The sequence below is a fragment of the Lagopus muta genome, chromosome 18 (genome assembly GCF_023343835.1).
Source record: "Lagopus muta isolate bLagMut1 chromosome 18, bLagMut1 primary, whole genome shotgun sequence".
NCBI lineage: Eukaryota > Metazoa > Chordata > Aves > Galliformes > Phasianidae > Lagopus > Lagopus muta.
Genome location: NC_064450.1, coordinates 3,178,829 through 3,194,267, shown reverse-complemented (window position 1 = coordinate 3,194,267; position 15,439 = coordinate 3,178,829). Strand labels below are relative to the sequence as shown.

At 39.8% G+C, this 15,439-nt stretch overlaps 1 protein-coding gene across 9 annotated transcripts in view; it reads right to left on the bottom strand.

The window, feature by feature from the left end:
• Nucleotides 1-15,439, bottom strand: part of B3GNTL1 (UDP-GlcNAc:betaGal beta-1,3-N-acetylglucosaminyltransferase like 1) — a 115,113-nt gene that overhangs the window by 42,172 nt on the left and 57,502 nt on the right. The gene's annotated exons all lie outside the window — the stretch shown is intronic.

Below are 15,439 nucleotides of genomic sequence, written 5' to 3'. Positions count from 1 at the left end.
AAAACTCAATTGATTTTTCTACTGCACTGAAAGGTGTGAAAATTTAATTCTAAGAAATAGAGAACATGGGTCTGTATGGTCGTGCTGCTTTTTGTACTGTATGGCTGCCATGGAAGGTGAGGAAAGAAAGTATCCTTCCAGCTGAAAACCAAACCAAAACACCCTTTAACAGAAGTACCAGAGGAAACCAGAGAAATACTTAACTTCAGTCCATACACACGCTGTAGCTGCTTCCCCTCACCAGGTGTGCCAGCTTTTTAGCACCAAAGCAAGTCAGACACTTCAGGCACTTTAATTTGAATTAGGTTGTTTCTAATAACCTCTTCCCTTCATTTCCAAGGGGAACTTCTCACATATTTCATCCTATACACTGATACTGTATGTTTATACCAACTGCCACTTAGAAAAGATATAAACCAGGTTTATGTATGGTATCTGCAAAATGTAAAGTGAAAAAAGTACAGCAAGTTGCCGTACGGTGTTTTAAGTTAAATGGTAGATGTTTCTGTTTCCACTTACATCAGTAAAAATATAGGCTACCTTCACTGACTTCAGTAGAATTACTGCACCCAGAGCATAACTGGATGTAAATTTGCATCTTCTGCTCTGTAACACATTCCTGACCCGTCCCTGAGATCCTTCCCAACACCAGGAGCTCTCTGGAGCAGAGATGCTGCTTCCCTTCAGATCAATGAGTCAGCAAAACAAATTCACCGCTGCCTGACCTGAGATGCAAGTCAGCAGTGTTCAGAGGAGTGCAGCGACATGCCCTAACAGAAAGCATTTCCACTGACTAGGGAGGCCTCCAAAAAGGCCTCACAACAACAGGTCTTTTGCAGACATTGTGGGTAGACCTGAAGCTTCACGAGGAAGTATAACTATTCTAAAGCAATTTTTTAAAAAATCCAATTTTCACACAGAAATAACAGACACTTCTATCATCACCAAAGGATGATCAGACAAGTTTTGCTCAACCTCATCATTCCGCTTCTAACATTTCTGTGACAGGCTGGCTTCATCCTTCATTGCCAGGTTGTAAAGTTTGCAGCTCCCACTGCGATGAAGCCCTGCAGCTCCCGTCCCTTGGCACCAGCCCTGCTAACCCCAGCTGCCCCCACACAGCCCCACAGCAGCTCACCTTCTCTGGCACCCCCACTTTCAGTGCTCCTTGCCATGCTTGAAGCATTCATTACACACAGGAAAGGTGTGCCTTCCAGCTTTACTTCAGGGAACTCAAAACAAATAAGCTGTTCTTTGATGTGAAAGGATAGGAAGAGAGCAAGGTCTTCAAGAAAAAATATTAAATAAAAATAAAGAGAAAACTTGAAACTTCCTACGCTGTCACAGCTGTTCTGGTCCTTGCATTCTGTTTAAATATTTTTCAGCCTCACAGTCAAACAGTTCAAAGTAACATAATACGTATGCTCTGTAATAACAACTATCAGAGCTGGTTTACTTCATTTCTGACACAGCATAAGACCTGCAAGTTTCTGTCACCTCATCACCTGTCCTGAAATAAATACATAAAGGAGAACACTTTTAAGATCAATGTTATGACCAACGATCCGTATCCCATCCCTTGTTTTGCTAAATCTTAGAAAGCTAATTATATCTTTTGAAAACAAAACGTTCATTGATCACAATGAACATTTAAGTATTTATGATCTAAGTATTTCTGGCAGAAATATACCAATACAAGCTGTAATTCTATGGAATTAGTTTAAATTTTTTATCTCAAAAAGATTGAGTGACTGTTGTGTCTGCTGAGGGATTATTATGTCTACTGAACAACACAACATCACTGCAGCTATCTGTGATTGAAATCAAATTATCGAAGTTACAAACAACGCTTTCTTTCTATAAAATACACGTTCCAGTGAAATAATTTCCTTTACACAAATTGCAAATTACTTCATCTTAAATAGTCACTTACTAGCAGTGAATCTCAATATTTGCTGTGCTCGACTACCTACATATTCTAAGTCAAAATCATCATGAGTGAAGAATGGCTGTAGAGAAACCCATTTCTCAATGACTGCCATGTTTTAACAGGCGTTACTTTCACAGGGTGCCAACTTTTAAAAGTTCAAATGAAGCTTTGTTGAGTGATAAACACTGATGGGAAAAGCTTTCTTTTTCATACATCTCAAGCATTTCATTCCTACTCTGTATGAAAAAAAGTTGGGGTCAGTGTTCTTTTTGTTTAAACCACCCCACAAATAACATTGACAGAATCTCAAAGTTTCACTGACTTTTTCAGTCTTATCACCCGTTGCCACCATAGTCTTGCCATTCTAAGTAGTTCTCTTAGTAGTAGTTATTCTTGACTTACTAACAATAATAAGTAATTAGAATTCTTCATTTCAATGTAATTTCTCATTAGTCAACTGAAATCAGTAAACATCTTTAGACTGTAGATGACAGCCTTCAGTGAAGTAAATAGCTTCCCCCAAAATGCAGTGAAAGGCAAAACGTGGTGCTTAGATCTCAAATAAGTAACTCAGAACCTGATGACAGATCACAAGTTTCAATCCTGTAAGGAGAAAATACTTTATTTAAAAGGCTTTTGGAACTGCAGATGATTTATGTCACCCTTGGGCATTCCTCTCTCAGTCTTGAAATAAAAAAGAAATTGTTAACATGAACTTCTGATCAAAGAGTATCTTTAGGAAACAGAAAGTAAATTTTTCTTTTTGTGTTTGAAAAGGTAAAACATCAGTGCTCTCTGGAAAAATATAATCATAACAAGCAGAGTTATAAGATTCAAAGATAAAGATTAAAACACAGCATTGCTGTGAGATTTGCCTTCAGATGTTCCGCACTAAAAATGCCCCAGTACCGCTCAGCTCAGATGAGTGAAGCCTCTCCCAAAATGAGAATTACCATCGCTGGCCTCCACGCAGGAAAAGCATAAACTGCCACAAGTTTCAATATGGAATAGGTAACTAAAGCAACAGGAAGAGAGACAGGGAGAGAAATGGAGCAGGGCAAGGTGATGGGAATAAAAGCACTCTGCTGAAGAACTTTCAGCAGAAAGAAAAGCTGCAGGTAGTTTACAAGAGCCTGTAGGAAAACTTACAAGGCTCGAATCAGTAAGCAGAGATTAGTTACTCCTGTTTCCTTCACACTTTATTCAGGAGGGGTAGAAATATTTTTTTTCCATACAATTCTCGATGAAGACACTAGACTATAACAAGAAAGATTTGCTTCTTGTTTTTACTGTATCACAACAACTCACAAGACCCCAAAGTCTGCCTACCTACTCAGCTTAGGAGAGGTGATGCTGTGTATTAGGCTAACACCTTTCAACATGCTCCAACACATCTCGTAACTCTGCAGTTGATCCCAATTCACATGAAGTCATCTTAAAGAAAAACAGAAGTAACATGATATATTCATTTATTTTATAAACGTCTGCTTTCACAGACTGAGACGTGGATTTGATTTTGATCTACAGAGCTTTATTAATGAACTTCCTAAATCCATCCTAAAACACCCCGCATCAAATAAGTTAGTGTAAATTAACTTTAATACATTTTCCTCACTCTTGGCTAATCTGTGAATTGGAACATACCATAAAATCCTTTATACTGATTTTATATGATACTTTGAACATAAATAATTTAAACATTTTTCAAAACTTCATTTCTCACCATTAACTTTTACTTTTTTCTCTGAAAGTTTATGACCATGCCAAGTGCTCTAAATCTGCACGATTTACTGTATTTATAATACAGTAGTTCTCTGATTCACTACAAATGGCCTGAAGTATGATCTGCTGTATCTTTAGTTCGTTGGGATGAAATGCAGTCACTGCTTCAGAGCTTCTTTCTCTTCCAACAAAATTCTACATCTTTACTTTTCCTTTCCCATTTTTCACTAACATTTCTTCCTTTCACACGTACTTCATTTGTACACACCTATTTTTAGACTACATGTCCCTTCAGATTTACCCTTTTTCCATTCCCACTCCTACACACCAATTTCACCTTTTTCTCCCAAGCTTTATGGTATTTGTCTTTTCCTTGCCTCATCCTGTGTTTCTCCCTAAACTGCACGATTATTTTCCTGTCACCCACTATTTTTTCCTGCAGGTTTTCCTCATGTTTCTCCTTTAATATACTACTCTTTTCCTATCTAGTTTCCCATAAACGTTCTCCTTTCATCCTCTTACCAAATGATTCAAGTCACTGCAGTCTGTGGCCCTTGACTCTAAGTCACAACACGTTAATAGAACGCAGCAGTAGATGCTTCCTATTGCAGTTCTTACAGTTGCCTTCTTACACCTCTTATTTGCCAGCAGATTTCTTAATGCTCACTGTTTAAATACATGATCACTACCTCCACATTTATTGAAAAAAACATCACCAGGATTACATTTATGTTAGAAAACACGTTTTAGTTTAGTAAATTTGATTAATGTAAAATTACATTTTGCATTAGATTTTACTGTAGCACTGAAAGTCTTCTGCTTACCCTGCGAAGTTAAAGGCAGTTACTTTGGGAGTTTTTCCCAGAAGCACTGTATATATAATTGTCTTATCAGAGAGCACGTGTATTCCGGCTGAATTAACTGAAAATAATTACATCACATGGATGTGTTACCAACTCCAAACACCTCAGTTTTATTTTGGGAAAGGAACAATGGTTGATTATTAGATCTTAAATAATTGGCTAGTAGCTTTAGAAAGAGCTTGAAACAATAGCCAGGCTGAGGTGTCAGTAAGCCAGTTTCATCAGATTTGTCTGAATAGAATTGAAGGGTGGAGCAGCTGCACACTCAGAACGGTTGTGAAAATAAGCCAGATATTGGAATGACAGGGCATGTGGGGAAGCACTGCAAAACCCAATGAAGAGGACAGAGCAGCAGTGAATGGGGACAGAAGTGCCACGGCAGCATACATGCTGCTGTTTTATCAGCAGAATCTCTCAAGATGAAAGATGAATAACTACCAACTGCCTAACAGGACACAGATGAAACTCTTCAAAGAGAACCCAGCTGTGCTGCCACTCATAACAACGGCAATAGCTACCAGTACTCCAAGCTGCAAGCCCCAAATTGCCAGAGTCAATACTGATAAAAGCTCTGGCTGCCAAAGGCACTGCATCTAACTCCAGAGATCTAAAGCCCACTGTTAGGAGTCCCTAAGTGTCCCAGCCAGGTTTGGTACTAACACAAAATCTTAATGAAATAATGGTCAAGATACACCAAAGGAATAATGGCTATCCTAGAATATCCCTTACTTTTCTTTGTCCTCACTCAGTCGCACAATCACCCGGCAAAGGACAATTATTTTTGGGCATCAGTCAGCAGTACCCAGCAGCTGGCCAGAACTGTTTTGTGCCCACTAAATAGGATTTGTCTTCTGCCAACTCTTGCATGCAACCAGCCTTCAAAGCCAACCCTAGCTTCTGATCCAGGTTTGTTCTACACAGAACAGAAAGTTCCCCATATTTGACTGTTAAGGAGCCCCCTACCATCCTGTAAACCAACACTGCCTGGAAGAGCACTGCATCTCAACACAAACCACCTTCCCATGGCTGCACCACTTGTCTTACTTAATGAAACAAGGACAATCGTAATCTGGCTATCCAGCCTGGTAACCAAAACACAAAACTGATCCTAGATCTCCTTCATAAACATGTAGCCCCCAAATTAGTATGGCTAACTATTCTGGAAAAAACCAGAAATGCTACACAAACCCATCAACAAGGATCAAACATTCTTAAGCTGAGTTAGAAAGATAATGAATGCATAGAGATGGCTTTCCAGAAGAGCATATCACACAGCAGCTTTTAATAGAATTCCTTCCAGAACTGAGACCCAAAACATGGAAAGCAGAAGGGATGTGAGTAAGGAAAGCAGTTTTTGCCTTTCCATAAATATTGCCTCTTAATGGAACCTGCTTGAATCTTAAGGTTTGGCCCACTACACAACACAGTAAGAGGAACTGGGATACTCTCTGCTGAAAGGGTCCCAGTAGTAACTTGCTAAGAGAACTCAGGCAGTGTGCTTGCAGAGAACATATACTTGGCATATAGCAAAATAAATCCACTCCAACATAAAACTTGTTCGCAGTTACGCCTCATTTCAAATTTGAATATGGACCACATGTTTGAGGATTAAACTGGTGAAGCCAATCTGTCTCTTCCAGGAAACATTAATGCAACAATTGGGCTATAGAACTGTCAATTATTTCATATAGACCAGCTGTGCATGAAGCATTTTGTGCTCCCCAAATACAAGAAGATGATCTTCTGTAACAAGAGTCTTACACTTGAAACATAGACTCACATAATTGAGCCAACTGAGTCTTTCTGAGGATAAGGAAAAATTCCACACACGTTAATACTGCAAAGAGGACACACAGCATTTCTGAGTTCTCTCAGCCTGAGGTGGGCTTCAAACACCCCTTTTTTCTGTTACTACAATTTGTACTGTGAGCTGGTGGGTTTTTTTTAGTCATTTTGTGCAAGAAAGAAACTAAAAAAGGGAAATTGCATTTGTACGTTCTTCAGCTCCTTTGCTTTTATTGCTGCACAACAAATGATGTTTCACCAGACAGCCAGCAGACTTGTGTGGAGAACAGAGGCTGCCAAACTCTAGAATTACAGGTTAAAGAGAGACGAGCCAAATGAGCAGCCCAGGATCCATAAATCGCAAGCAACTCTAGATTGCACTGAAGCTTATCTTTTTCTTTTGATCCCATTAAGCAGGCTAACCAGGCTTTTCCAGCTATCAGCATTGAATAATTTGAGAAAAGACACATGGAAAAGCTGACAGCTTTTATAATTAATTTTCAGTGTTTAGCTTGTGACTTCAGAGAGGTACAGAAGAGAAAGAGTTGTGAGAAAGAGTTGTGCTGGGGAAGAAGCATCTATTGCTTCTGGACTTGCACTTCTTGGAAAGTAAATGTTAGTGTTATTAGTTACATTAATTACTTCTGATAATCACAGAATCATAGAATCACAAGGTTGGAAACGACCTATAAGATCATCTAGTCCAACCGTCTCCTCATCACCATTGCCACCACCAGCACTAAACCACATCACGCAGCTCCTCATCCAGACGCCTGTTGAACACTGCCAGGGACGGCGACTCCACCATCTCCCTGGGCAGCCATTGCAGTGCCTGACCACTCTCTGAGAGAAACAGTTCTTCATTATGTCCAACCTAAACCTCCTCTGGTACAACTTGCAGCCATTACCCCCTGTCCTGCTCGTTGCCTGGGAGAAGAAGCCAAATCCCTCCTCACCACAACCTCCCTTCAGGAAGTTGTACAGTGCAGTGAGGTCTGCCCTGAGCCTCCTCTTCTCCACACTGAACAATCCCAGCTCCCTCAGCCGCTCCTCATAAGACTTGTGCTCCAGACCCCTCACCATTTCGTTGCCTTTCTCTGCACATGCTCCAGGACCTCAACATCTTTCCTGTAGTGAGGAGCCCAAAACTGAACACAGCACTCGAGATGCGGCCTCACCAGAGCTGAGTACAGGGGATGCTCACCTCCCTGCTTCTGCTGGCCACACCATTCCCAATGCAGGCCAGGATGCTGTTGGCCCTCTTGGCCACCTGGGCACACTGTGGGCTCATGTTCAGCCGAGCACCAACCAACACCCCCAGGTCCTTCTCTTCCTTCACAGTCATCCAGCCACTCGTCCCCAAGCCTGTAGCGCTGCATGGGGTTGTTGTGCCCAAAGTGCAGCATCCGACACTTGGCCTTGTTGAACCTCATCCTATTCACCTCAGCCCAGGATCCAGCTTACCTAAATCCCTCTGAAGGGCCTCCCTACCCTCAGGCAGATCAACACCACTTCCCAGCTTGGTGTCATCTGCAAACTTATGAGGGTGCACTCAATCCCCTCATCTAGGTCATATAAGTCATGTCTAATTGCCTATGTTTTGTAAAAAGCTTCCAGGCAACAACAAGTGAAGCAAGAGCCATACTCTCACTTACCTGGGTACCTCTTTATCCTTTAGAAGGCAAACTTAGAGACAAAGTCAATTAGTTGAGAATCAGAATGAAGTGAAAAATATAACCACAGGTACAGCTCAGACAGAACAGCCTCACACAGAACACAACCCACATACAATTAGTCAAAAATGTCTCTTTTAAACCATCAAAAGCATTTCAGTTTCGGATACACACTGGTTTTCATTATTCGAAGAGTCCCCCCATAAAATCCTCACTTATGTGATCACATTACAGCAATAGCGTGCAGTTCCTACCACTCATTATTAAAAATTGCACAAGAAAAGTCTTCTGCACAAGAATTCAATTTTGTCCTTCAAACCACTCAACCAACTTATTAAATAAACATGTTTGTAATATAAGAGTAAGGCCTAAAAAGAGACTGAATACTTTCATGTGGCATCACATCAAGGAACAAGGTAAATATTTCTCTTCTTTACAAAACACTGACACAAACAGCTCAAATTCCACCCAATTCCATGCTGGCCAGTGGTGGGGCTTCACTCAGCATCAGCACAGCTGGGACTGCAGGCTGCAGCAAGCACAATCTGAACACTGATCAGCACTCAGTATTGAGACAGAAAGAGATGGTTAGAAATGAAAACCTTGTTCAAAGTTGATACTTATGCCAGACCCACCAAGTTGCTTAGAAAAAGCTCTGTGCAGAGAGTTCAAGCTGCTCTGTCAGGCAGCCTTAGAAATATTTTGAGCTATGGGAATTCCCCCCGGTTCTCTCTCCCTCCCTGTTTTAAATACAAACTTGTACGAACCAGCATTCAGCTGCAAACTTCACACAGGGGCATTGGGTCACCTATATTACAATGCCTAATTCACCATGTATTTATACCATAAATTATGTTTCATTTCATAAGAAAAATAATTTCCTGTCAAAATGAAAACGCTCAATTGAAATGCCAGACCAAGCAGCAGGCCCCAACCCAAAAGACTCATTAACCTAATTTTATCTAATGCATACCTAGGTGGAGGCAAAAAGAACAATTACAAATCCATAATTTTATTATCTGGATCAGAAGATTTTAGAATGTGGAGAGCTGTAAGTACAAACACTGCACTGTCTGCATCTGTATCGATTCCACCGTGTTTCTGTTAACTTCAATATGAACTTCAATATGAAACTTCCAATACGAAATTTAGACTACTTACTGAAGTGCTTGAGTATTTGTACTCAAGTATTCAAAGTATTTGAGCTTCCAGTGATGTCTCTTTCTCTTAGAGACTTTGTCTTACAGAGAAATACTGAATAATTTGTATTGCAAGTAACAGATTTCAGGTGCCCTGCACTTACCTCTGCGAAGAAGAAAAAACCCATAAGGTATGAATAAAGCAAGCTACCTTTGTTAAATAGCTGTGAATTTCAGCTCTGAAAATGCCACTCAACAAGTGTCTAAAGGACACTCCTCCAGAAACCCCAGCTCAGAGCACAGTCTGCTGAACAGGCCTTCAGCACTGCATCCAGCAAGAGAGGAGCACAGCCCCACATTCACTGCCCTCCTAGCAGCCCACAGCCCTCCCACACCAGAGCACCCTCACCATGCCTTTGCTCACACCTACACGTTATGTTCCACACTAACAAGCAGGAGCTGAAGGCCAGATGAATAGCAGCATTTTTAGCATGCATTGAATGCAAATCCATACATATTCAGAACTCAAAGAAACACCATCAACAAAACCCAAGCGTTGCCCTTTCTCACAGGAATGGTATATTTAAGAATGTAAGTACATCAGATATGTATATTTAAGGTATATTTAAGATAGGTATATTTAAGAATGTCAGTACATCCTCTGGGTGAAACTCCAAACTTATCTATGATAAAAATGTCACCCTAACAGTTCTTTCCCTATTGTTTCAAAAAGCACTGCCAATGTAAAAACTAACAAGAATTGGAAATAACAGAAGTATGAACCCATACAATGAGACATTCACTGAAGACAAACTGCAAAAAAGAATGGCAACCGCACATTGATACTGATCAAAATCTCCATCCTGAAAATACAGAAAAGTAGCTCCCTAACAGAGGGCCTCAGCCCAAAGCTCAAATAAATCACTTCAGTGGCTTTTTCCTCCCCTCTTTGACAAGAGATGCTTGCAAGTGCTGGGACACTGAAAGGATTGCAGTGGCAAAGATTTAAAAGAAAGTAAACAGTAGGACAGAATTTAAATAATAAGCCAAAAAGAAGAAAATAAATTGTTTTATCATCAGATTGAAGGTCTTCCAAATGCTAGAGAGAAAAAGACAAAGAGGACACTTGAACCACTAACAGCAAAAGCAATGCAGGAAAAAAAAAGGTTACTGATTAGAAGAGAAAAATGAGTAAATATAAAAGAGGAGAAAAAGTATGAAATTAAAGTGATCGGTGGATAGGTTATCGCCGGGACTTCATTATTATTATTTAGAAGCTAATTCTGTCACTTTGGGGGCACAGACAATGCCGTTTATCTACGTGGAGCACTTGAAAATGGATCTAGCTAATGATTAGTCTGCTCTGTGAAGAGCATGGAACATTGTCATGACATCCAAGACACTTTCTAAACCATATCTTTAATGCACTTAGTCACACTGGAGGGACCAAGGCTCCTCATTTCTTAAAAATACATTGATAAAGTTCCAATTGCCTTTTCCATGAGATTTTCCTGCAGCTAATTGTAGAAAACCCCACAAGAGAATAAAAATTAAATGAAACATCCATAACCTGCAACAAAGATTGGTGCTGTCTTGTAATGACTGTGTGGGAATTAGAAAACAGCAAAGACAACCTCCTCAATTTTAATACTCTGTGTAATAAAGACATACACATCAGTGCTGCCCATTTCATTCAGTATCTATGGAACTCAAAGGACTTTGAAGAAATGCTCTTTTCCAAATGCAAATTATTTCTTTGCATAAGAGCTTATGTAATTCTACAATCTAACCTCTCTAAGCAGCACCTGAATTTGGGACATGAACGGCTACACTTCACTGTCATCTTTTTTTCCTGTCAGTGAGGCCTTGGCTTGAACCTTCAGCTAGGAAAGCTGGTCTGTTTGCAGTTGCTGAGAAGGGCCCAGTTTACAACCCTCTGTTTTTCCAAAGCGCCACTTGAAAATTAAAAATAAGACACGTAGACATCTTCCCTTCCATGTAACTGTAAATGACGGATGGACTACATGATCTTAATGGTCTTTTCCAACCATTGCACAATTCTATGAAATCAACTAATAATTACAGATGCAAATCCACAAAGCACAGCATTAGAGCAAGGCCCAGCATTTCAGCGTAACACCACATCCAAGAGTCACAAACAAGTCTCTGTCTCAGCCAGACTTGCACTATTCCACATTAATGCCCCTGGAATAATACATCTGCACTGATACAATAATATATCATTAATGCCGAGCACATCATAAAAAGCAGACCTTGGTTGAAACAAAGATTAGTATCACCAGATTTTCACTTCTTTAGAAGAATATTCGTAGACTTCTGAGGACTTTGGCTTTAGATACAAACAATAGAGCTTCAGAATACCAGCAATTCCAAATAGCTTGAAATACAAGTGTCATTGACAGATTTCATTCAATGAAAATGACATTAACTGTCAACAAACCAAATACTATGAATGAATTAGAATTCCTTTTCTTCATTAAACCTTCCTAATCACACAATTACTGCTTGTTGGAACAAGTTCCCTACACAGTCCTTCTGTCAACAACAAATAATCAGGTTCACCCACCTGAAAATCTGGATAAACTATTTGAAGTAATAATGGGTTGCCTGCATAAGCCCACTCTTTGTCTGCATTCAGGCCATGTTCAAGCAAACAAAAAGCAAATACCCAGAGCAGACACAACAACAGCGCACTCATCGGCTCAGTTATGATTCTAAGCAGCAGGTATTTGGGATCCAGCTATACAAAACATCACCAGCTCAAAACGTGATCCGTTTGCATACAACCACCCTTCAAACTTGTTGCAGAAATGCTGGCATTGTTACGTCAGTTTAATCGCTAGGAAAAGACACGACCTCTGGTCATGACCACTCTTGTTATTAGGTAACGTCCTTTGACCTAGGATTCACATGAGAGAATCCTCACATTTCTCACCTGGAATTTGGAGCCATGGGTCTTGCCTTAATTCACCTTCATTTTCTCTGCTGTTCCACCAAAAAAAGGAAACCTAAAATGTTCTGTTCTATTTCTGTCACAGTTTACAGGAAGAAAATCAGATTTGGCTTCATTCTCTTACCAAACAAGAAAATGAAAAATTCAGCTCCAATTAAACATTTCATGCAAATAGCAAAGTAATGCATTTTCAGGAAGTTATCAGTGTTTTTAATACAGGATTACTGACCATAGCATTGCAAACTGTGATTGTAAGGACAAACTCCCTAGACTAAAGGATATAAACATTTTATATTTACAAGATGAACTACTATTTCAGAATCCACACAGAACTTCCCTGTGGCACCCAATGAAAGGCAATGCAGCCATCCACGCCAGCAAACCAGTTAAGCAACATCATATTAATGGCTACACCTTACAGACAGCAAACCAAGAGACGTCTTCTCTTATGGGTGCAAAACATTTTACACAGCTACAATCACAGAAACAACAACTTTTGGCATAAGTAAAATCAAGCTAAAAATAAATTTACTGCAACAATCCAGAGTTTCTCTTGCAGAATAAGCGTAGCTGGTAATTTTGATACTCTGTCTGAAACTGCACGAAATAATCAGAAGGATGTAATGCTCTTAGGCAGTGAAGAAGAACCATGTATGAGCACACTCATTTTTGTCCGCTGCTCTAAACACACAGCGCATACTCACATACGTATACACATGTATACATACACATATATATTTACAAGCAAAGATGTGCAAAGTACCCACAGCCTGCAGGTATAAAATTGCACCTGCTGCAGCTGGTTTTGGGATTGGATTTTTTTTGTCTATTATCTAAGCCTCAACACCAAGCTCAGAACTGTCCTGGATACAAATAGCAACGTAATTTAGTTTTCATTTTTGAAGAGCTTTAGGAAAATCAGATGCACGCCTCTGGATGAATTTAAGTGGCTACATCTAACTTTTGCTAGAGGTTTTGAAGCTTACAGCAACATTTAATCCATACATTTCCAATCAGTCCAGTAATTCAGAGGTTAAAGGGGAAAAACTGGAGGGAGAAGAAAAGCTTCAGAAACACCTTGTCACTACTGAATGGTAAATAAAGGTTTCAGCTACTAAAAAAAAAAACAAAAAAAACCCATCTTTTGTGAAGATTTCGTAAAGTCTTCACAGATAGCAGTTAGTTTCATTCAGGGCCCACAGGTGCCTAAAATTCTTTAGATGCCCTGGTGATTTTAAATGTATGTTTCTATAACACCCGTTATGCTTGCTAAACAAGCACATTGCAATTCCATAGAACAGGAAAGCAAGGATTTATATTTTTTTTTTAAATTAATCAGAGTTTGATCCTAATTTCCATTTTCTGATGACACATTTAGTTGGGTAAGACTACGTTAATATTGAATGAAATACTTTCCTTCATTTCTCTAAATATTACCCTGTATTAGCTTTACAAGATCTCCCAGAAGCTATTTTTATCAAAGAATGCTAAACAAACTGACAGCACTTTGAACACATGATGTCCCACACTTCTTAACAAAACTGAAGCTGAATTGCCACCTATTTTCCTAAGGGAAAAATGACAGTAATTGCTTGAATTTGCAGGCATTACTACTGGTTCCCTTAGAAAGAGCAGTTTAAACCTACCATATCAAATAAACATGTCAGCAAATAAAGAGCACAGACTGAAACTAATTGTATAAGAGAATGCATCCAGATACCCTCTGTACAAACCAGTGAAAACAGACAACATCCAGCAGAATTTGGTAATGTGCTCATAATACATTTATGTTCCGCAAGAAGATGAATACTTCACTGCATCAGCAATGACCTTTGCTACAAATGAAGAGATTCAGCTACCTATCATTTCAGAAGTGCAGTGCCAGTTAAAGCTTGCCAGTACAAGATGAACAGAGCCAGAAACAAAACCCGAGAGAAAACTACTGAGTTACAGCTAACATCAACCTGGGATCAGCTCAGACTAAAAGAGGGGAAAACATTTCTCCAGCTAGTTGCTTTGAACTTTTGCAAGAGACAAGTGTCATACAGCTTCAGCTTATAGCTTGAGAACGCTCTAAACTCAGAAGCATTACAACCGCCAGCAGAATTTGCCCCAGCTACATCTGAAGAAGGGCTGCTATCAACACACCATTGTTGGAAAGTTTTATTAAATGTCTACTTCAGCTACCACAAGGCCTCAGTTATGAAAAAGCCTCACATCCTCCTGCCACTAACATGCAAATAGTCATCTGCCTGGTGAGGATTTTGTGCATACGTTGCACACACTGCTTCTCTTGTTAGTGCATTATGAAAGCAATGTTCACACCTTTTTGGTCGTAACAACCCTAGGCAACACTGCAGGCTTGGGGAAGGAGGGGCTGTAAAGCTGTCTGACCAGAAAGGGACCTTGGTGGGCTTGGAGAATATGGCCTATGAGGAGACACTGAAGGAACTGGGGAAGAGGAGGCTGAGAGGAGTCCCTATTGCTCTCTTCAAATACCTGAAAGGTGATTGCAGTGAGAGCGGGGTTGGTCTCTTCTCACTACTGACAGGATGAAGGGAAACGGCCTTAAGTTGCTCCAAGGGAGGTTTAGGGTGGATGTCAGGAAGAACTTCTTTACAGAAAGGGTTGCTAAGCACTGCAATAGGCTGCCCAGGGAGGTGGTTGAGTCACCATCCCTGGATGTGTTTAAAAACCAGTTTGATGTGGTGCTCAGGGACGTGATTTAGCAGAGGGCTGCTGGTTAGGGTAGCATGGTTAGGTCATGGTTGAACTCTGTGATCTTTAAGGTCTTTTCCAACCTGAGTGATTCTATGATTCCTACAATGCATTTTAGAAATGTGATAATGAAAGTTTAAAACAAAAAAAAAAAAACAAAAACACAGCTGCCATTGCCTAAACATCTCTTATCAAAGAGCCTCAGCTAAGACTTTTTAACAGTACAGGCTTTGATCACCTCCAAACTACCTGCAATATTTTAAAAAGACACTGGAAAATATTATCAGTTTGTGTTTACACAAGGCTGGCTACAGAAGGCATTCTCGTGTGTTCATCTGAAATACATGAACAATAACCAGCAATGCTGTTCCTCAGCTGAATTTTTTTTTTTTTTTCAGATTTGCTAGACCCTTTTTAAGCAGAAGTTGAAAGACAAAGGTTACGAGTTTTGTTTTGTTTTTTAAATCTGGATTTCATATTGGTTTAAACTTTTTTTTTCTTTATAAAAATGACTTCCTACTCTTCATCTGAAAGTACTTCAGATGCAGAGATTCTCCTTCACTCGCCTGCTTCAACCCCATACCAGCCACAATGTTAGAAGCTGAACTTAACATACACTACATCTATGAATCAGA